Source organism: Tupaia chinensis, unplaced genomic scaffold (assembly GCF_000334495.1).
Source record: "Tupaia chinensis unplaced genomic scaffold, TupChi_1.0 Scaffold143631_1, whole genome shotgun sequence".
Lineage (NCBI taxonomy): Eukaryota > Metazoa > Chordata > Mammalia > Scandentia > Tupaiidae > Tupaia > Tupaia belangeri.
Window position 1 is genome coordinate 380,931 of NW_006203479.1, and position 22,088 is coordinate 403,018.

Sequence of the window (22,088 nt, forward strand, 5' to 3'; positions counted from 1 at the left end):
AAAAAAGATGATACTGAGAATAGAGACTTCTATTAGAATTAAAATAGTTGTGCTTTATCTAATGATCAAATGGGAGTATTTCAAAATGGATTCCAATCCATTAGTAAGCTTTTAACTTCAGTCAAGTTAGAATTTGTTTCCTTGAGACCAGCAGATGGTGTGTAATGGGTTAAATCACTGGACTCCCATTTAGTCAACCACAGTTCGAGTCCTGGACCCGGCAACTTAAAACTCATGCCAGGCACATGTGCCTGTGTGCCCAAAATCCCCAGAGGAGAATGGGGAAGAAAGGATTGTGGCATGGCCTTTCCCTTTAGGGGGTGATTTCTCATTTTCTGTTTCTCTCTGTCAAGCACATGTGCCCTATAACAAAAATCTCTAAGAAAAAGAATGTTTTTCCTTCATGAAAATTACATAATACCTCATGTGTCTATTTGGAGGTAACTGTACAACCATGAGATGGTATGTTTGGGGGACAGAATTCATTTTTATAAATAATTATATATATGTGTATATATATATAATTATATAAGGCAAGCAGCAGTTCATATATATATAAATAAAATTACTGTATACCTTTGTAACATACAAAATGAATTTACTTAATCTAAAGACTATATTTAATAGGGGCCAGGTGGCAGGGCAGTGGCGAACACCATGCTGTCATGGACTGAGCCACAGGGCAAGGTTTCGCTCCGTGTCCGGAGACCTGCCTCAGTTGCTACGTCCATGAGTGGCCGGATCCAGGCCTAGCTAAGGCTGAGGATGGGCAGTGTGTCAGGACCCTGTCAGGGGTGCTGTCTCTCTGTTCCCCTCACTCTTGGCTGAGATAAATAAGTACATTTTGATGTATATTTTGATAAATGTTAGCGACTGCCTTTTTTATTTTTTTAACTCAATGCTTATTTGACACCTGGAAAAGTGATCTGGCAGGTTTAAATTTTCTAATGGAAAAGCAATTACATCTTAAACAATGTTCCAATTATACCTCCCACCGGCTTTGCGGAAGCAAAGGCACACTCTGGGCTCTTCTAAATGCCTCCCACCAAGTGTACATTTAATGAAAAACGGAATAAGATACGATCACCCCTAAATATTGGCCGTGGAATACAGCACCTATGCTCCTGGCTTCGACTATGCTAACCACATAAACAGTCTTGCTGTTTATGATTAAATTGAATGGTCAATTTAGTACGGAAAGCAGCCGCGGTGGCCAGAGCAGTTACAACGGTCAAACCATTTTATAGTGGCGTTCACACTTACATTAGTCAAGGTCCCCTAAACTATAATTACAAGATCTTTCTTTTACCATTTAATGGCAAAATGTTTCACTGTTAAAAGGCACAACGTGAGGGTCAGGCCGTGGAGAAGCAGTAATGCAGGTGACTGGATCCACAGGTGAAATGACCCGGCTGGCGTTCCAGGACATCCCCGTGAACACGATGTGTGGGCACCTCCCACCAAGCCTGACCAAGGGAACCACCGTGTGAAGACTTATCTGGGGTGCTTCTCTGTCTCTCTCTCATGGGAGAAACTAACTTTAAAAAATGCATAAAATGTATCTAACAGTTAAAAAGCTACCAAGAAAGTAATGCTTCAGATAAGAACAGAGGGTGATGTCCGAATGCGTGTTTGTCATAGCCTGCTTTAGGTGGCATAAAAACCATCATCTGAATCTATTTTCTAATAGAGAACATGTGACGAGGCTGTTGTGCGCTTACGTAAACTGGCATGAATATGCTCGCCTAGTTTATGGACCACCAGAGCCTGGCTCTAAACGGCAAGTTTTAGCAGGTGTAGGATTCACGGCCAGTTTTGTGGTTTATCACATCTCCCCTTACAGAAAATGAAAGTGAGGAGGAAAAAAAAAAAAAGAAAGAAAGAAAAAACATTGGTATGGTCAAGGGCAATCAAGGTTCACAAGTGCACACTTAACCTTCCTGGCTAGCATTTTCCAACCTCGCCTATGTCCTAACGCACCGAAAATCACCCATGCCATTTACGCATAACACAGGGACACATCTCTGTCCTATGTAGAAGGGGACTCGTGATAAGGCAAGCAGCGGTTCAAAAACCCTCACTCGATTTAATAAAATGTGTATCGAATAGCATCGTGTAGAAGTTAAACTTTTACTATTCTTGGGCACACATAATAATATATTTAAACCACAAACTATGCAGGGCCATTCTTTGATCATCAGAATGAGAAGAAAAATTAAATTTGCTTTACTGAGTAGAAAAAAACAAATCTGGGGGCCAACAAGTGTGTGATGGTTAAGGTAGCTAGACTCCCACATGGCCAACCCCACCTCCACACCCTGAGAGCACAGCACGGTCCTACAAGCCCCCCAGCTGGTGGAAGTCTGTTTACAGTCAAGACTCCATGGCCTAGAGGAAGCAGAGGATGCATAAAAGTGCATCCAAACCCAACAGGGTGAGGAATCGGTCACTACCCCATGTCTGGCAGACAGGACAGGCCTGTCTCCCTCCCATCAGAATCGAGTCCAAGAGAATAGCTACCTGCCCCAACAGGAGCCTCCCACAGCACTCCTCTGGACCCCCCTGTACTGTAAGTGTAGGCCAAGGAAAGAGGAGGGACACTTCACAGAGAGGAAGGTACCAGAGGTCTCTGTTCCAGGTCAGAGTGGAGGAGACAGGCGCCACCCTCAACCACCTCCTGATCCTGGAGTGCACGATCTAGCCGACCAACTCCCAGCAAAAAAAAAGCAGGAATCTATTCAAAACCAGATGGCCTCCCTGAACTCCCAGATGTGACAGGTTGCATGTCTGGTAAGGGCCTCATAGCTAGGTTTGTCTTTTGCCCCTTATCAACCACCTTCTCAGAGCTGCACCCAGACATGGAGGATCACTCTGCTCCTGGGTTTTCTGTGTAGGCCACATGGGGCCTGTTTTTAGTTTCTCACAGAGACTTGCCTCTGGGCCCTCTAGCACAACCTTGCCAGGGCTGCTTTCAGGACTGGAGAGTCACCTACCAGAAGCAGGGCATATACACTCAGATTGGATCTGAAAAGCACCCTGGGCCCTGGCCCCTACTGGAACACCTTGACAGGGCTACATTCAGGTCCAGAGGCTTGCTGCTGCCAGTAACTGGAGACAGGGCGCATAAGTCTGGTTGGATCTGAAAGGCACAGCTGGCCACCGGCCTTCCTGGAACACCCTTCCAGGACCACACCAGGTCTTGAGCATTGCCCTCTCTCTCCTGCTCCCAGTCACCTTCCACGGGCCACATTCAGTCCTGGAGAAGGGCACCACTCATGTGTTACACTCAGGCCAGTCAGGACCTATGTCCTGGGTCTCACAGGCTTGCCTCTGTGCCCGCCTAGACCACCTTGCCAGGGACCCAAGTGGGTCTGAAGAGCTGCTCCACCTCCAGGTCTCACTTCTGGGTCTCACACAGTGGGTACGCAAGCCCTGCCCTGATACAGACAATGCAGCTGACTTCTAGCTCCTCTGGAACCACTTTGCCTGGGGTACATTTGGGACCTAGGTCTGTTCTTCTCCACCCCCCAAAATTACAGAATCTACTCCAAAAACTATGAAGACATGAGTACTCTGCCAGATGCCTAAAAATCAATGCAGAGACACAGAAAATATGAAAACAAAACAAAACAAGAAACAAAGAAATAGCTCTCCTCTGAAGAAACACACTAAGTCCTCACCAACATTGGATAAAACATAGGTAATAACAGAAGTGCCAGGAAAGGAATTCAGAATACTCATTGTAACAAAAAACTCAGTGAGCTGCAGGAAAAAATGCACAATCAATTTCAGGAGATGGAAAAGTCATCCCACACATGAAGGAAGAATTCTATAAAGAGATAGATAGCCCCCAAAATCAAACAGAACTTCTAGAGATGAATAATATAATACAGAAAATAAAAATCTCTCTTCAAAGCATTAATAGCAGATCAGAAAATGTAGAAGAAATCATTTCTGACCTTGAAGGCAAAACCTCCAATTCAGGTGAGCTGCCAAAAGAAATGAAAAATGGCCATTAGCTCTTCCACAGGAGAGGAGGCCTACACATCGCCCCTTGGGTCGCCGCCATGTCTCTGGTGATCCCTGAGAAGTTCCAGCACATTTTGCGAGTACTCAATACCAACATCAATGGGCAGCGGAAAATAGCCTTTGCCCTCACTGCCATTAGGGGTGTGGGCGAAGACACGCTCGTGTGGTGAGGAAAGCAGACGTGAGCCTCACCAGACGGCAGGAGAGCTCATTGAGGAGGAGGTGGAAAATATGTTCACTGTTATGCAAAATCCACACCAGTACAAGATCCCAGACTGACTCTTGAATAGGCAGAAAAATGTAAAGGACGGATAATTCAGCCAGGTCCTGGCCAACAGTCTGGACAAGAAGCTGCATGAAGACCTGGAGAGACGGAACAAGATGTGGGCCCATAGAGGGCTGTGCCACTTCTGGGGTCTTTGGGTCCGAGGTTGGCATACCGAGACAGCTAATCATCGTGGCCATACCATGGGTGTATCCAAGAAGAAATAAGTCTGTAGGACTTATCTGTTAATGAAGTTTGTATACCAAAAAAAAAAAAAAAAAAAGAAAAAGAAAAGAAAAATGGCCATTAAAAATGAAGAAAACATCCAGGAAATTCTATACACCAATAAGCAGCTAGATATCCACATAATGGGTATTCTAGAAATTGAGATGACAAAAGGCATGGAAGATCTCTTTCATAATACAGTAGCTGAAAGCTTTCCAAATCTATAGAGAGACACACAGACATCCAAATCCAGGAAGCACAAAGAACAAGTAGACTCAAAATAAGAAGATTCTCTCCAAGGCATATCATAGTGAAATTAGTAAAAGTCAAAGACAAAAACAATATCCTAAAAATGGCAAGAGAGAAACAAGTTATTAACAAAGGATACCCCATTAGACTAAACTCAGGTTTCACAACAGAAACCATGCAAGCAAGGAAAGAATAAGAAGACACATTTAAGATTCTGAAACAAAAAATATTTTCAGTCCCAAATACCATATCTACCAAGATTTTCCTTCAAATGGGAAGAGGAAATTAAAGTTGTTCCCAGATAAACAAAAACTGAAAAAATTTACCAATACTAAATGAGCTCTTCAAGAAGTACTTAAGGGGATACCCACTAGGAGAGTGAAAGGGAGACAAACAGAAATAAGAGAACACAAAACAATTAAGAAAATGACTAACAAAATGCAGGGATAACACCATACATATTGATAACAATGTTGAATGTTAACAGGTAAAATTCCCTAATTTAAGGAGACAGATTGGCTGACTGTTTAAAAAAGAGAGAGAGAGAAAGAAGTAGCCTTCTATTTGGTGCTTACGAGATAGACAGAAAGTGAAGGGCTACAGAAAGTAATTTCACACAAACAGAAATAAAAAGAAAAGGCTGAAATTGTGTACTGATACTAGATGAAATAGGCTTCTAAATAAAAACTATAAAAAGAGACAAAGAAAGATATTGTATAGTATTAAAGGAGTGAATTCACCAGGAGGATACAACAATTAACAACCCAAGACTGGGGAACCCAAATATGTAAAAAAAAAAAAAAAAAGACTACTAGATCTAAGGAGAGAGAGAGATTACAACACGCTAATTGTTGAGGACTTCATTACTCTCCTTGTCACCAGCAGACAGGTCATCTAGACAAAAATACCAAGACAGGGAACCAGCAGTTAGCGTAATGGCTATGTCGCTGGACTTCCACGTAGTCGACCGCAGTTCGTGTCCCGGACCCGGTGGCTTAAAACTCACACCGGGCGCATGTGCGTGCGTGCCCAAGATCCCGAGAGGAGAATGGAGGAGAAGGGATTGCAGCGTGACCATCCCCCCTGGGGGGTGATTTCTCACTTTCTGTCTCTATGTCTCTCTCTGTCTGTCTGGCGAGCGCATGCGCCCTACAGTGAAAATCTCTCCAAAAAAAAAAAAATATACCAAGACAAAGGAGTTAAATGATATCATAAACCAAATGGACCTGACAGACATTTATAGAACATTTCATCCTGCAACTACAAAATGCACATATTTCTCAGCCCTGCATGGAACATTTTCTTTTCTTTCTTTCTTTTTTTTTTTTTTCCCAGAGGTTTTTGCTATAGGGCGCATGCACTTGCCAAAGGGACAGAGAGACAGAAAGTGAGAAATCATCCCCTGGTGGAAGATGGCCACACCTCAATCCTTTCTCCTCCGTTCTCTTCTCGGGCTCTCAGCACGCATGCACACATGCCCGGAGTGAGTTTAAGCCACCGGGTCTGGGACTCAAACCGCGGTCAACTACATGAGAGTCCAGAGACATAGCCATTATGCCGCTATCTGCTGGTCCCCCTACATAGAACATTTTCTAAGACTAACCAAATAATAAGGCACAAAACAAGTCTTTACAAATTTAAAGATATAGAAACTATATCTAGCATCTTTTCTGACCAGAATGGAATTAAACTTGAAATCAACAATAGTCTTCCTTCAAAAATACACAATAACAAGAAAATTTATTCCTGAATGACTTCAAAACTATTGAAGAAATTAAGACTAAAAATAAAAGATTCATTAAAGCCTAAAATAATGAACATATGACTCCATAATCTTTGGAACACAATGAAAGTAGTTCTAAGAAGGAAGTTTATAGTAATTCATGATCAAAAGAAAAAATAGATAATAAACTTTTTCTTAATTACATGAGTAAAGGAAAAGACTTTCAAATGTATTATTTTTATTATTATTATTATTATTTTAGAGGTTTTGTCTTAAGCTGCATGTAGTCACCAGAGAGAGACAAACACTGTGAGAAGGAAAGTGAGAAATCATCCTCCAGGGGAATGGCCACAATACAATCCCTTCTCTTCTATTCTCCTCCCGAGATCTTGGGCACACACATGCTACTGGTGTGAGTTTTAAGCCACCAGGCCCGACACTCAAACCATGGTTGGTCATATGAAAGTCCAGCAACATAATTGCTACATCATCTGCTGGTCAAAACTTTTTTGAATTTTGTTGTGATTTTTTTGAAAAAAAGAAAAATGTGGGTGAAAGCCAGCAGGTGGCATGGTGGTTAAGGTGCTGGATCCCACATGGCCTATTCCATGGTTTGAGTTCCAGACCCAGGGCTTGAAAAACACACCAGGCACATGTGTGTGCATGCCCAAAATCCTCAGAGCAGAATGGAGAAAGGATTGTGGTGTGGCCATCTCCCCTGGGGAGTGATCTATCACTTTCCCTCTCTTTCTCTCTCTGGTGAGAATATGTCCCCTATGGCAAAAATCTAAAAAAACTTTTAAAAAAATTTGTAATTAGGGGTGGAGAGACAAGATAACTAATTAAAACAGTAGAATTTCTATACCCTTGATGTCTGGGTTCCCTCTATGGTATTCCTAGAAGTGACCTTACCCTACTGTTAACCCTTCTGGACAGCTAGAAATTTACTGTTTCCCAAAATGACTCTTTCCAACTTTAAACAGTCTTGACTAAAATAAAATTATTCTTTATATAAGCTGAAATTATTCTTTCTATAAATTCCATGCTAAGTCTGAGAGGAAGCACAATTTAAGTAAGTAATACTTTGTGAAGAATTAAAGAAAATTTTCAGGGAACTAGCAGTTAGCGTAATGGCTATGTCGCTGGGCTCCCATGTAGTCAACCGCAGTTCGCGTCCCGGACCTGGTGGCTTAAAACTCACACCGGGTGCGTGTGCGTGTGTGTGTGCGCGTGCCCAAGATACTGAGAGGAGAATGGAGGAGAAGGGATTGTGGCGTGACCATCCCCCCTGGGGGGGTAATTTCTCGCTTTCTGTCTCTATGTCTCTGTCTGTCTGGCGAGCACATGCGCCCTATAGCGAAAAACCTCTCAAAAAAAAAAAAGAATTAAAGAAAATTTTCATATCATTTATCCTTTGTATGAAACTCTAATCAGTGAAGCACAAAAGCTTATGAAGAACTTTTCGTGGCTTCTTTGTATTTTCAATAAATTCAAAATTGGTTGTCAAATAAAAGCCTTCAATTATTTTTTCCTGATTTTACCACAAATACTACCCAGAACTTAATTTCAAACTCCCCAAAGTCATTTATTTCTTCACTCTTAACATTTGACAGACTTTTCTGAGAAAAGAATGAGACAAGAAAAGGGAATAAATGGGCATGTTTATGATAAGGGGGAATTTCTAAGTAGAAAATTTAGAACAATTGGTATTCCCTGAGTAACCTCATTATGCTATTTTGCCAGGCTACCCATATATCATAGACTCAAAAAAAATTTTTTTTTTAAATTGACCTAGAGAATATAATCAGAGGCTTCCTATTTAAGATAGTATCTTTAAAATTTTTTCAACTGCTTAATACTTAACAAAAACAGCCATAATAAAAATAAAAAGATCAGCATATCTAAAGTGTTTACTATATGCCAGGGACTATTCTAAGAGCTTGACCTGTGTTAACTGATTTCATTTTAATGATAACTCTCTGAGGGAGGTTTGGACAGACTGGGAAATTAATATCCTAGAAGGTAATTATCAGCCTCCAACTTTGTATTGAGCAGAGTCTTGAATTTTAAAATATATAAAAACAGCAAAAAGAAAAATTGACCAAGCCACCAAGTAAGGAAAGAGGCATTATCTATGGAATAAGGAAAAGCTGATTCCGGAATGAAGCGATGCAGAAAGATGGAGCTTAGCTCGGGACCCAGACTCTGCTTTCCAGAAACAATGATGGAGAGGGGGGTATTCGCAAAAATCTGAGAATTCCCACAAAAACTTCCAACTGTGGAGGAAAGGAAATTGAGCTGGTTTTATTACCTTTCCTCTTCTGTGTGAGGAATAGTGGGAGGGCTACAGGGGAACAAGGAGTGAAACAGAAAACAACCCAAAGCCCAAGAGCACTGCCCAGCGCAAATGGTATTAAGCTCTAATTAGCTGCAGTGAGCTGGGCACAGGATATGTAATAAAATCTTGGGGAAAAGTTCAGGAGCGCAGGTTATCTGATATGGCCTCATACTACTCCTGTTCCCCACCGTCCCGTAAGGTACAGATTAAGAAGGATAAGAACAGCTAGAATCTCAGATTGTAGCTGGGGTTGGTATTAAAAAAAAAAAAAAAAAAAAAAAAAGAACAAATCTTCAGATATGGGGGAAGAGAGGTGAGGAATCACACACTATCAGAGCAAATAGTCAGAGTGGAGAGACTCACCCAGGGTAAAATTAATAGAGAAACAACCCAGTAGCTCTGTAATGTGCAAGAATAAGACAGCAAGAAGCAACGGCAACCTACCAGCAAAATGAAGCAAAAGGGTAAAAAACAAGCCACCCACAGGACGAAAAATATTCAAGCCAAATAAATAAATAAGAATACAAGAGATTCCTTTTAGTGCCTTGCACTGTTCATCTTATAACAACGACATCGAAAGAATAATAAGAGTTTAAAGACATGATTATGCAACAAAGTGAGATGAAAAAGAATATGACAGTTAAAAATGAAACAAATAGAAACAAAGAGAACAAGTAAAGTCTATACCAAAATAAGGAAAATAGAGGTCTCTGAAGCAGACCCCACCAAAATAAAAAAAAAGATACTGCCAAATATCATATAATACAAGAAAATTTTCCTAAAATGAAGCAAAAAAAGAATTATAGTTGCAGGATAGGAATTGTATTTCAGTAGAATTTGATATGGAAATCTTAAGCCAGATATACACTCCAGGTAAGTTATTGAGCTTCAGGTTACAGACCAAGAAAAAAAAAAGAAAGAAAGAAAATGCTTTATTCAGAGATAAAGTCAGTCTGGATTCTTAACCTAATTTATAACAAAATTCAGCCAAGATGTTCAAGTTTTCGGTCTTCAGAAAAGTCATGACACATTTTTGCATAGAACAATATGTCAGGACTTTCCTGACAACTCAATATAAATGCAATGAGTGAAATTCTTAAAGATAAAGAGAGGAATTTAGGAATGTACACCTATGAGCACTTCCAAAAAGAAAAAAAAAATACTTAGATTCAGCCTTTCAGAGTTAAATAAAAATATAGAATGTAGAAATAGGGGAGTTGGAGCCAGCAGATGGCACAGTGGTTAAGATGCTGGACTCCCACATGGCCAACCTCAGTTTGAGTCCTGGACTCAGTGGCTTTGGAATTCATGCCAGGTGTGTGTGCATGCATGTCCAAAATCCTGAGAGGAAAATGGAGGAGAAGGGATTACAGCATGCCCATCCCTCCTGGGGGGTGATTTTTCATTTTCCCTCTCTCTGGTGAGCACATGCACCCTATGGCGAAATGACGAGACACACCAAAGGGAAAAAAAGAAAAGGGGGGGGGGAGTTGTACTGAAAGGACACAATATAAATTTTATGTAAATTCTATGTAAGTTTAAATATAGAATTGGGGCCAATGGGTAGCACGGTAGTTGAGGCACTGGACTGCTGACCATGGTCCATGGTTCAGGTCCCAGACCTGGGGCTCAGCTTGCTTTCTTACTTTCCCTCTCTTTCTCTGTCTCTCTCTGGTCAAATTTTTAAAATAATGGGAACAGCAGTTAGCGTAATGTCTATGTCTCTGGACTCCCACGTAGTCGATCGCAGTTCGCATCCTGGACCTGGTAACTTAAACTCATGCCAGGCACATGTGCGGGCGTGCCCAAGATCCTGAGAGGAGAATGGAGGAGAAGGGACTGCGGCGTGGCCATCCCCCCTGGAGGGTGATTTCTCGCTTTCTGTCTCTCTGTCTCTCTCTGGTGAGCACATGCACCCTGTAGCAAAAACCTCTCAAAAAAATTTTAAAAATAAATAAAATTTAAATAAATACAGAAATAACAAAAATGGGAATATATTCTACAGAACTGAATGTTCAAGTTATAAGCTCGGGCAGTATAAAAATAGTAATATGAATAAGAAAAATAAAAATGTGAAGGAAAGTTATTTTAAAATTGTTTATCCTTAGAGTAGTTCTTTTATATCTCCCGCAATGCATGTATGCCATGTGTGTGTGTGTGTGTGTGTGTGTGTGTGTATTTAACAAGATGTTCTACTTTATCTCCTTCTCATTTCTTATTTTTTCTTTTTATTTTTTGCAACAGAGCATGTGCACTCGCCAGAGACAGAGAGAGACAGTGAGAAATCACCCTCTAGGATTTTGGGCACACATGCACACACACCAGGGATGATCTTCAAGCCGTCAGGTCTGTGACTCAAACTATGCAGTCAGCCATGTGAGATTCAGTCCCTTAATCTCCACACAACCTGCTGGCCCTCTTCCTCTGTATTTTTTAAGTTTATTTTCTTTATGAGCGAGAAACAGAGGGAGAGAGACAGGCCCTCTGGGTAGGTTCGTCCTGCTCTGACCCTCCTCCTGCCCCAGCCCTGCAGCCTGCCAGCATCTGGGGTGCACCTGTGGGCATCTGCCATGACAAAGTCCTTGGACATGAACCTGGAGCCCCCTCTATGGCCTCTAGCACCGCACAGTGGGAACCCCACAGCCTGCACCCCTGCAGCTGCTTCCTCCTCCCTTAACATGCAAGTCAGATGAAATGTAATGCTTTGATATTAAAGGCAGCATCTATACGAGGTCCCGGTTTTATACCAAGAGTTTTATATATTTAACTATCTGTGCATGCATGGATGGAAAAATATTTCAACAGCTCTTCATCTAATGTTAATGTTTATTTCCTAGTGTGGCATTTAGGATTTTCTGGTTGTTTATATTTTTCTTCATCGTTGGAATTCTTTTTAACCAATGTATATAATTTTTCAAAGCACAAGAAATGACTAAATTGAGAGAAGCTAACGGGCAAGAAAGAGGGAAAGAAAAAAGAGAGAAGGAAGGAAATAAATGTTAAGATCAGACCATCCTGGGTGGTAGAAATGTGAAATAATATTCTTTTCTCATGTCTTTTTGCCTTTCTTAAATCTCCAATTAATAAAATGAAAAGGGGTCATACACAGAATCAGAGGATTATGTATACAAACTGTTTGATTAGAGTGAACTGAGTCCATTTCAGAACACCAGGGTTTAAAGACTTCCTCACTGGACGCGGTGTTCTAGGCCTTGTGCATTGTTGCTGTCTTACTCTTTTCTTGTGGTGCTAAGAGAAATCCCTGAAATTGGGTGATTTTAAAAACAGAGGTTTATTCAGCTCAGAATTTGAAGGTCTGTGATCCAGGGGCCACATCCAGTGTGGGGTTATGTTTCTTGCTGAGTCCCAAAGGCGCACATCAGAAGATGACAGCAGAGCCAAACAGTCATGTGCATAAGGGTCTTTCTGTTCTGGTCTCATTCCCTCTCCTAAAAACCCACCAGAACTCAGTCATGGGGGCCCTGGCTTAACCACCTTAATCCTAATCTATTCCCCAAGGCCCCGCCCTGTGACACTGTGACTGTATCAAATTTTCACTCTGGCAATCCCATTACAATGGCTCAACACATGCTCGAGGGGCAGGGGAGACATATTCAAAGTATAGCAGTTACTAACCACCCTCACGGGGTTACCTGTTGCTTCTACCACCACCCACCCCAGTGTGGCTTCCACAAATGCCTCCAGGAAGTACAGAAATTTGACCCTGGAGAATTCTTTCCTTCAAGGATACTGGGAATGAAGGAAAACAATAAAACCCTGGATTCCCTTGTGGTTTGCTGTGAGTCAGTAGACCAAGCAAACAAGCAAGAACATGTTTCTTCAACTAACACATAAATCAACAAACAAACCGACCAACCAAGAACTTCTGGGATCATGAGCACCTCAGCTTGGCTTCCCCAGCCCAACGTGGACTGACTGAATCACTAGTGGTGTGGAGGGACCAACAGGTTCCCTCTGCTTTCCTCCCCGGAGATTTGTAAGAAGCACTCTACTGCCCCCTCATGTAAGGTGCTATTAGAATGATTATTATTATTATTTTTTACCTTTTACAATTCTCTTGGGGGAAGAAACTTCAGCAGGCAGAGCAAATGTCATGAAGTAATGGTTTCTCTGTGAGTGGGCAGTCAGGGAGTCAGAATACAGCCGAGTTTATGTGCCTGGTTTCCCAGCATGCACTTCTTCTGGAACAAGCACCATGGCATCCTCAGCACTCCTGCAGCACCTGCGGAGGGAGCAGTCTCAGAGCCACAGCGGTGCTCATGGGGACTGCAGACAGACGCAGGACAAGGAGCCATGACAAGATTCACTTCGTTTTTTCAAAGCCATCGGCAATCAAGTCAGACCTGGATTTGGTTGTGAAGATAATAACTATCTATTTCCAGGTGAAACATTTTTACGTAGTTAACATGGATAATCTGAGGGGATGGTGTTCTCTAATATTAAGTATTTGACCTTGAGGGACCAGCAGATGGTGTAATGATTATGTTGCTGGACTCCCACATAATCGAAAGCAGTTCAAGTCCAGGACCTGGTGACTTAAAATTCATGCTAGGTGTGTGTATATGCATGCCTAAAATTCCCAAGAGCAGAATGGAGAAGTGATGGCAGTGTAGCCATTTCCCCCCACCCGGGGCAGTGGGGGGAGTGATTTCTCACTTTCTCTATGTCTCCCTGGTGAGTGCATGCACCCAACAGCAAAAATTTTTCTTACAAAAAACTTGACCTTTAGAGTTGCACAGTTGGCACGATTCTGGTCACAAGGGTTAATACTTGGGTGACTCAATTTTTTAAATTTTATTTTCCTGAGGGTATGTGTGCTTGCTAGGAGAGAGGGAGGGAGCTAGAGAGGGAAGGAGAGAGAGAGGGGGAGGGAGGGAGGCAGGAGGAGAGGGAGGGAGCTAGAAAGAGGGTAAGCACTCCCCCCCACCACACAGAGGATGGCCACACAACTCCTTCTCCATTTCGCTCTCCATTTGGGGTTTTGGACATATATATAAGCGCGCACCTGGAGTATTTCTCACGCCTCTGGATCCGGTATTTGAATCACACGGTCATGTGGGACCCAGCCACCTTAACCACCACACGACCTGCTGGCCTGAACGGCTTGGTTTTATTTCCTCCTAAGTGTATCGCCTTCATAGGACTGTCCTCATTCTCTGTTCATCACAAGTTAGTTCCCAGCCTGAGAATACAAATCCTCATCCTCAATACGTGGAGAGAAACCGTATTTCAAAGGTGAGGTCCTGAGAACAGAGTCCCTCTGAAGAATGGCTCTCAGATGTAGTGAGCACGGAATGTGCTGGGTATTCCCTCTGCTCACTTAGGAGTGGAAAAGATGAAGAAGAAATACCATTCTTCCAGCCATTTATTCATATAAAGATAGATAGATAGATAGATAGATGAATATATATATGGCACTAGTGAGCCTCTGGTGGTTGTTTTTTCCCTCCTTTTTCTAGTAACAGCACCTGCGTTTCCATTGGGGAGTGACCTTTCCCCTTTCCCACTCACAGGCTACTTGGCTCCTGGGCCTCATTTCCTTTCCTGGCACGTGACCCAGGATTGGCCCATTAGTGTTTTCCATCCTTTGGCCACAAAAATTGGTTCGAGGGTGGCACACACCCAAAGACAGACCCCAGGGACTCAGTTCTGGACTTTTACTGGAAATACTGGAAGAGAGAGGCATTGTTCCACTGGATCGGCTCAGCTGAGAAATGTGAATCTGAGGCCACCAGCTGCCATTTTTCGACCTGAATTGTATTCCATTGGCCACTGAGATCTCTCGAACTTGTCAAGTTAGGTCCCTCCTCCGGCTCTGGGGGATCTTGGGCAAACAAACAAGCGGAGGCCTGGGTGCCACCCCAGAACAATGTCACTCAGAATATCTGGAGGTAAGTCTCGGGTGTGAATCGGTTTTAAGGCTCCCCAAATGGTTTCAAAGTGCTGTGCAGTTTGAGACACGCTGGCCTCGCTCAGAGTAGTGCTTTCCATTTGCTAATGATTGGTCTGGGGCAAGCACGTGACCCAGTTTCAGCCCAGGCAATGTTAGAGCTATAGCTCGTTGCTTCTGGAAAATAAATATTCTTCCCAAGGGAAAAGGCTTTTCCTACCACTCTTATTTATTTACTTATTTTTTATTGGGCGCATGCGCTCATCAGACAGAGAGAGACAGAGAGACAGAATGTGAGAAATCACCCCCAGGGGGGATGGCCACACTGCAATCCCTTCTCTTCCATTCTCCTCTCAGGATCTTGGGCACACACGCACATGTGCCCAGCGTGAGTTTAAGCCACCGGGTCCGGGACACGAACCACGGTAGACTACGTGGGAGTCCAGCGACATAGCCATTAGGCTAATTGCTGGTCCCCCCTACCACTCTTCTTTTACTTTAAACCAATGGAGGGTAGCAAAGCGACGGCCACATGGTTGGCATGAGACAAGAAGCTTCAGGACATTAAAAGATGGCAGAGTAGGAAGGGAGAGAAGAAACTGTCCCTGGTGATCTTGCTAGTCCTTGAAACCTGGAATTGTCTGCCTTCATTTGACCTGTCGTGAAATAGCCAAATGCCTTTGTGTCTTAAGACACAACTGGCTGGATACTCTGTTACTTCCTGTTCCAAGTATTCCTAACGAATGACTGATAACTTATTTAAGATATGTTAGTGGGTTTTGAAAGGGAAATATGTCTTGGGAACAGTCCAAGGAGTCTCAAGATGTAGTAATCAAATATGTCAAACGTTGACAGCACACAAAAGGTGGAGATGGGAAGCAAATTTGGCAGGTTTGTGTAAGAAATGAAAGCATGTTTTCTTTACTAGGAAATGAAGGCCTTTCTGCAAGAGCATGTGATTAGCGAAGTAGGACTCTTCTGACTCGCACTGTCTCTTCCAATGTCCCTGGCTTTCTTACTTCCCCAGAGGGTCTGCCCATTTCTCTAGAGTTGAAGGAGACACTGAATACTTGAACAATCTTTGCCCAACTCTGCCTCCCTATGGGTAAAGCCAAATGAGTTCATTTCTTACTTACCTTAAGCAGGGTCATGCCTCCAGGTCAGAACTCTGGCCCCACGTTCTCCCCAGGTATGCCAATTAAACCCATTTTATTCCTCTTTTCTTTTTTTTTTTTTTTTTTACTCTGACAAATTACCAAAAGACGTTAACCCTTTGCCTAATATTTACATATTGTTCAACCTCGTACTCCTGTATTTATTTCTACGTCTGGATTTCTCTACCCAAGTTTTCCTTCCATTATCTGGCTTTGCTCACACAACAGGAGTTCTCTCATTTTTAAGTACTTTCTGAGACAGGATGTAGAATTCTAGCCCACTTGTCCTACTGGAGCCCCATCTTCATCTTTTGTTATCCTTCCTAGGATAAAAGTTTTATCTTTATAAAAGTTTTATCCCTGACCAATGCCTGATTTTTCCTATTTACAGCTGACTTTTTTTTTTTTTTTTTTTTTGGAGAGGTTTTCGCTATAGGGCGCGTGCACTCGCCAGACAGACAGAGACATAGAGACAGAAAGCGAGAAATCACCCCCCAGGGGGGATGGTCACGCCGCAATCCCTTCTCCTTCATTCTCCTCTCGGGATCTTGGGCACGCACGCACACACGCCCGGCGTGAGTTTTAAGCCACCGGGTCAGGGACATGAACCGCAGTCTACATGGGAGTCCAGCGACATAGCCATTACGCTAACTGCTGGTTCCCCAGCTGACTTTCTTAAACAAACTCCCTGGACTCTAACAATCCCCTGTCTGGGGTTCTATGTTACTGGAAATTCACCTCTTGCAATAACTCATTTCTTATTAGATACCTAACATTTACTATTTCTTTTATCAGAAACTCTAAACCTCTTGTCAAGAACCATGAAGATCTGCGATTTTACCTGCTCAGAGCTCACAAATTAGGCTGCCTCAGTTTCATGGATGCTAGCAGAAGACACGAGACCTCTGAGTCAGAGACAAACGAATTTATTACTCAACAGCTATCGTCAGACTATCAGCATTTTCCCTTCCAGTTCCTCAAGCCCCAATTTCTATAGGGCAAGACAAGGAGGGCCTGGTAACTCCATTCTGCACAGTGGATAGCTTTACAGGAGGGAAACCTCGAACTTATGGAACCCACATCTTTTGTTTTTTAATTTTGCTATAGGGTGGGTACACTTTTCAGAGGTAGAAAGAGAGGGAATGTGGAAAAAATGGTGGCTGGCCATGGGTGATCCTTTCTCCTCCATTCTCTTCTATGGATTTTGGGCTCACAGTCACGCCGGCCATGCTTTTGAAGTCACTAGGTCTGGGACGCCAACCACACAGCCAGCCATGTGGGACCCAGCCACTTTAACCTCAATGCCACCTGCTGGCCCCAGAGTGCTGCTCTTAAGGGCTAAATCAGGCTGTCTTAAAAGCTCTCTCCAGTGGCCTCCTATCTTGCTTTTTGTAATGCCAACTCCATGCAGCTCGAAGTTCTGTGTGTTCTAGCCCCATCTCCTTCTCTCAGGATCTTCCTTGTTCATTATGCTCCAGATCCTGGGCCTTCTGTCTTCTAATCTTAAGCTTATTCCCTTCTCAGGTTTTTTCCTCTTCTGTTTGCTCTGCGAGAAATACTTTCCCCTTAGATCATGGCAAATTCTGGCTAAAGAAGGACTTTTGACCCCTCCTCACTAATTCGGTCTTCAGCTGTGATTGCAGCTTAAGCTAGCTATTTAGTCCATTTTGTCTAGTTCTATCTGGTTCTTTTAAAACCCACTAAGACTTTTACAGCAGGCAGGTGGTGTGGTGGTTAAAGTGGCTGGACTTCCACATGGTTGACCATGGTTCGAGTCCCAGACCTGGTGGCTTGCTTTCTCACTTCCCTTCCCTCTCACTGTCTCTCTCTGGTTAACTTCAAATAAAATAAAATATAAAATAATGACAATTAATCAAGTTAAATAAAATAATAATTCTTTAAAATAAAACCCACTAAGACTTTTTAAAAATTATTTTTTGCTTCCTGAAGGCTTTTATTATTTTATTTAGATTTTTCCCCAGAGGGCATGTGCATTTGCTGGAGACAGGGCAGGTGGGAGGATAAGTCCCCCCCAGAAGAGATGGTCACACCACGATCCCTTCTGTCCATTTTCCTCTCAGGATTTTGGGCATGTACATGCACATGCCCAGCATGATTTTCAAGCTGTCAGGTCCAGGACCCAAAGCGTGCTGGGATCCAGGGCTTCAACAACCACATCGCCTGCTGGGACCCCCGAAAGCTTCTTTTTTATGGCCATAGGGTGGGCAGCACTGTGCTTTCCCCAAAAGCATTTGTAAGCTTGCCTTTTCTTTATGCATGATTTGCTTTCTTTTTAAACATATATTTATACTTATATTCACATGGAAAGTTGCATCCCATTATATCAGTATTTGAAACACACGTAAATATGGTTTTGTCGTCTCTTAGTTTTGCTGATTCTTAATCATGGTATCATGGTATCTTATTTCCTTGTGTGCTTGGCTATCATCGACTGTAGATGGCTCTTTCCTTTGAAAAATTATCTGTGGGAAATATGTGAGGCCTCGGATGTGAGTGGGTTTCTCCACAGGAGTTTGTGCTTAGCTCTGCCGGATGCACTGGGGTTCTGCAAGTCCTAGAGCACTTTAGGTTAAATTCAAGACTTGAACTTTTGGGGGTCACTCCCAGAAAATGTCAATTTTTTCTAGAAAATCTCTTTCTGGACAGGCTTGAGGTTGCGATTTCTCAAAGGTAGCTTTATTATTATTTTTCCCAATGCAAGATAACTTTTTTAAACAAAATGTTTTTGCCATAGAGTGCAAAATGAAGACAGACAAGGAGAGACAGAGAGAGGGAATGTAAGAAATTACCCCGTGGGGAAATGGCCATGCCACAATTCCTTCTCTTCCACTCTGCTCCCAGGATTTGGGGCATGCACACACACGTGCCCAGCATGAGATTGAGGCTACAAGGTCTGGGACTCAAACCGCGGTTGACCACGTGGGAGTCCAGCAATGTAGCCATTATGCCATCTGCTGGTCCCAAGACCGACCATTTGGGAAGCCAGCCCTTCGCCACCACACCACCTGCTCGTCTACCTTTCCTTTCAATTCTGTAATCTTTTGAGATTGAGGGAGTGGAAGTTTCAGAGAGGGTTTTTTGGTTGATCCTTACACATATGGGGGAACACTTTGAGGCCCCCCAAAGTGTCAGGAATGTACTTGTTAGATGGCCTAGCTGCATATCAGGTGGAATGTCTTCTGCCCCTTCCACACCCCAGGCCCTGATAAGGTAAGCTAAATTCAGCCTCACGGCTCTGCTCACCTTTCTAGTTATTGCCTTTACATATTTTGGCTTGATATTTTCTTACTATTTTTTAGCATTCTGATGCTTACACACATACACACACATAGAATAGTTGTAGTTCTTTTCAGTGAGTAGGTCAGTGTAAATATGTTGATAGCGGATGCGGAACTCATAGAAGCTACCATATGCCCAAAATCTTTATGAAATCACTTTCCTCCTTTCTGTTCTTAGGGCTCTTGCCCTAGTTAAAATTATTGCTTCCCACCTAAACTGTCAAAATTGTCTTTTAAAGGGTTCTCTCAGTCTCAAGTTATTCACCATTATTTTTATTTTTTGCCTTGCTGACAAAAACTTTGTAAAACACTAATTTATCATGTGACTCTGTTACTTAAAAATAGCAACGAGCCCAACTGCAATAGCACGCACCAGTAAACATTGTTACTGAACAGGCTGAGACCACATGGAAGGCCCAGGTTTGATTCTTCGCCCAACCCAAAACGTTGGGCATGGTGGCGCAATGCCTGCGGTCTCAGCAATTCATAAGGCTGAGTCAGAAGGATTGGGACATAGGGAAATCTTATTTTTTTAATTAATTTTTTAAAGAGAAAGATGTTTACTATAGAAAGCATGTGTTCCCCAGAGAGACAGAAATCATCCCCCGGGGGAGAGCCACTCCACAATCCTTTCTCCTCTTTTCTCCTCTCAGGAGTTTGGACATGCACACACATGTGCCCAGCATGAAGTCGCCAGGTCTGGTACTCAAACCGCCCACGGTGAACCACATGGAAGTCCAGTAACATAGTCATTACACAGTCTGCTGGTCTCAAAACCTTATCTTTAAAAATAAAAATAAGAAAGCTCTTTTCTGGTTGGAACCATGGAGGGTGCTCAAGAGGAGGGAAAGAAGGTTCCTGCTATTGTGGAAGCCACCAAGAAAAAGGTTCCTGCTGTGCCAGAAACCCTGTAAGAAAAAGCGAAAGAATTTTGAATCTGAAGATCAAGCGCCTGAGAAAGAAGTTTGTTCAAATACTTCAAAAGGCAAAGAAGAGACTTATCTGCAAAAAAGCTAAGCACTGTCATAAAGAATATAGGCAGATATACAGAACTAAGATTCGCATGGCCAGAATGGCAAGAAAAGCTGGCAACTTCTATGTACCTGCAGAACCCAAATTGGCGTTTGTCATCAAGGATCAGAGGTATCAATGGAGTGAGCCCAAAGGTTTGAAAGGTGCTCCAGCTTCTTCGTCTTTGCCAGATCTTCAATGGCACTTTTGTTGGGCTTAACAAGGCCTCAGTGAACATGCTGAGAATTATGGAGTCATATAATTGCGTGGTGGTACTCGAACCTGGTCAGTAAATGAACTGATCTACAAGCGTGGTTATGGCAAAATCAATAAGAAGCAAATAGCTTTGACAGATAACTCTGCGCGATCTCTTGGTAAATTCAGCATCATCTGCATGGAGAATCTGATTGATGAAATCTATGCTATTGGAAAACGCTTCAAAGAAGCAAATAACTTCTGTGGCGCTTCAAATGATCTTCTCCACAAGGTGGAATGAAGAAAAAGACCACCCAGTTAGTAGAAGGTGGCGATGCTGGCAACAGGGAAGACCAGATCAACAGACTTATTAGAAGGATGAACTAAGGTACCCACCATGATTATATTTTTTCGCTATAGGGCACGTGCACTCGCCAGACAGAGACAGACATAGAGACAGAAAGCGAGAAATCACCCCCCAGGGGGGATGGTCACGCCACAATCCCTTCTCCTCCATTCTCCTCTCGGGATCTTGGGCACGCACGCACATGTGCCCGGCGTGAGTTCTAACCCTCCACCTTCCCTTAACTATTGTGGCACACCGTGGTGTTTAGTAAAATGAAGCCAAAACTTCTGCAAGACTAGGGTCCATTTTATATTTTGTGAAAATCACGTAAGGACTTATGAAAGACTTTCACTCCACCAGAAAGGCCTAATGTTTCCCCTTTGAATTGTGCTGAGTAAAAATAGATTTGAAGAAAAATTATTTCAAGGCATTCATGCATGACTTGTAGGTAAGGTAATAAAATAAAGGTCAGTTCACACACACACACCACCACCACCACCACCACCACCACCACCAACTCCCTGTTGCCTGCAGAGCTAAGGTCTAGCCTCATCCCAACTTGACCTAACTTCAGTCACTTTCCACCCCAAAGTGTAAAGCGCATCCCCCCAACCCACCAGACACTTTCATACTTCCATGGTTCTGTTCAGACAAACTCTTCTCCCCGGGGTGTCTGTCCAATGCCTGACAGAGTCCTTCTGGTTCTTTCTGGACCAAATCTAGTATCTCCTCTTTCCTGAGACTGGTGCTTATTTATCCACAGAGCGCTCACCCTCTCCTCCAGAACTCTGCCCTTTTACATAACAGATCATTTGCAAGGTCCTTTGTCAAAATACAATGTGAGCCTGCCTGGGTTCAGGAAATGAGTGTTCTGTATTTTTTAAATTGCTGGCCTTGAGCACAGTGCCTGCTACAAGACGAGTAATGAATGAACAACGGTGTCGAGTCCGCCTTGATACAGGCCCGGTGTGCAGGCTGTTGTTTCAAACCCCTCACCTGTGGCAGCGTAGGCACAGCACTCCAGAGTGAAAAGGCACTTTAGAAGTCATTAGTACAATTGCTTTTATGAGTACAAGAAACGGAGGCCCAAAATGCTGAAGTGTAAAACTATGTGAAAACTCAATGGATGTTTGTTTCAAAAATGAATGCTATTTATTCCCTGCGTACTGAATACCAGACAGCGCTAAGCACGTTACATACTTATTTCATTTCACGTTCCCCAGGACCTTATAAATTAGGAATATGTTCATTTCATACAGTGTTTTATCAGTTACACCAGCTAAACCTTGTGATCTGAAATAATGCCACCAGTTCAAGTCACTGGACCTTTCCATGGCCCCTGG

The 22,088-nt window shown here is 42.9% G+C and overlaps 1 pseudogene; it reads left to right on the top strand.

The window, feature by feature from the left end:
* The first annotated feature begins 4,063 nt into the window (after nt 1-4,063).
* On the top strand, nt 4,064-4,521 carry LOC102482071 (40S ribosomal protein S18 pseudogene; annotated as a pseudogene).
* Nucleotides 4,522-22,088: the final 17,567 nt, after the last annotated feature.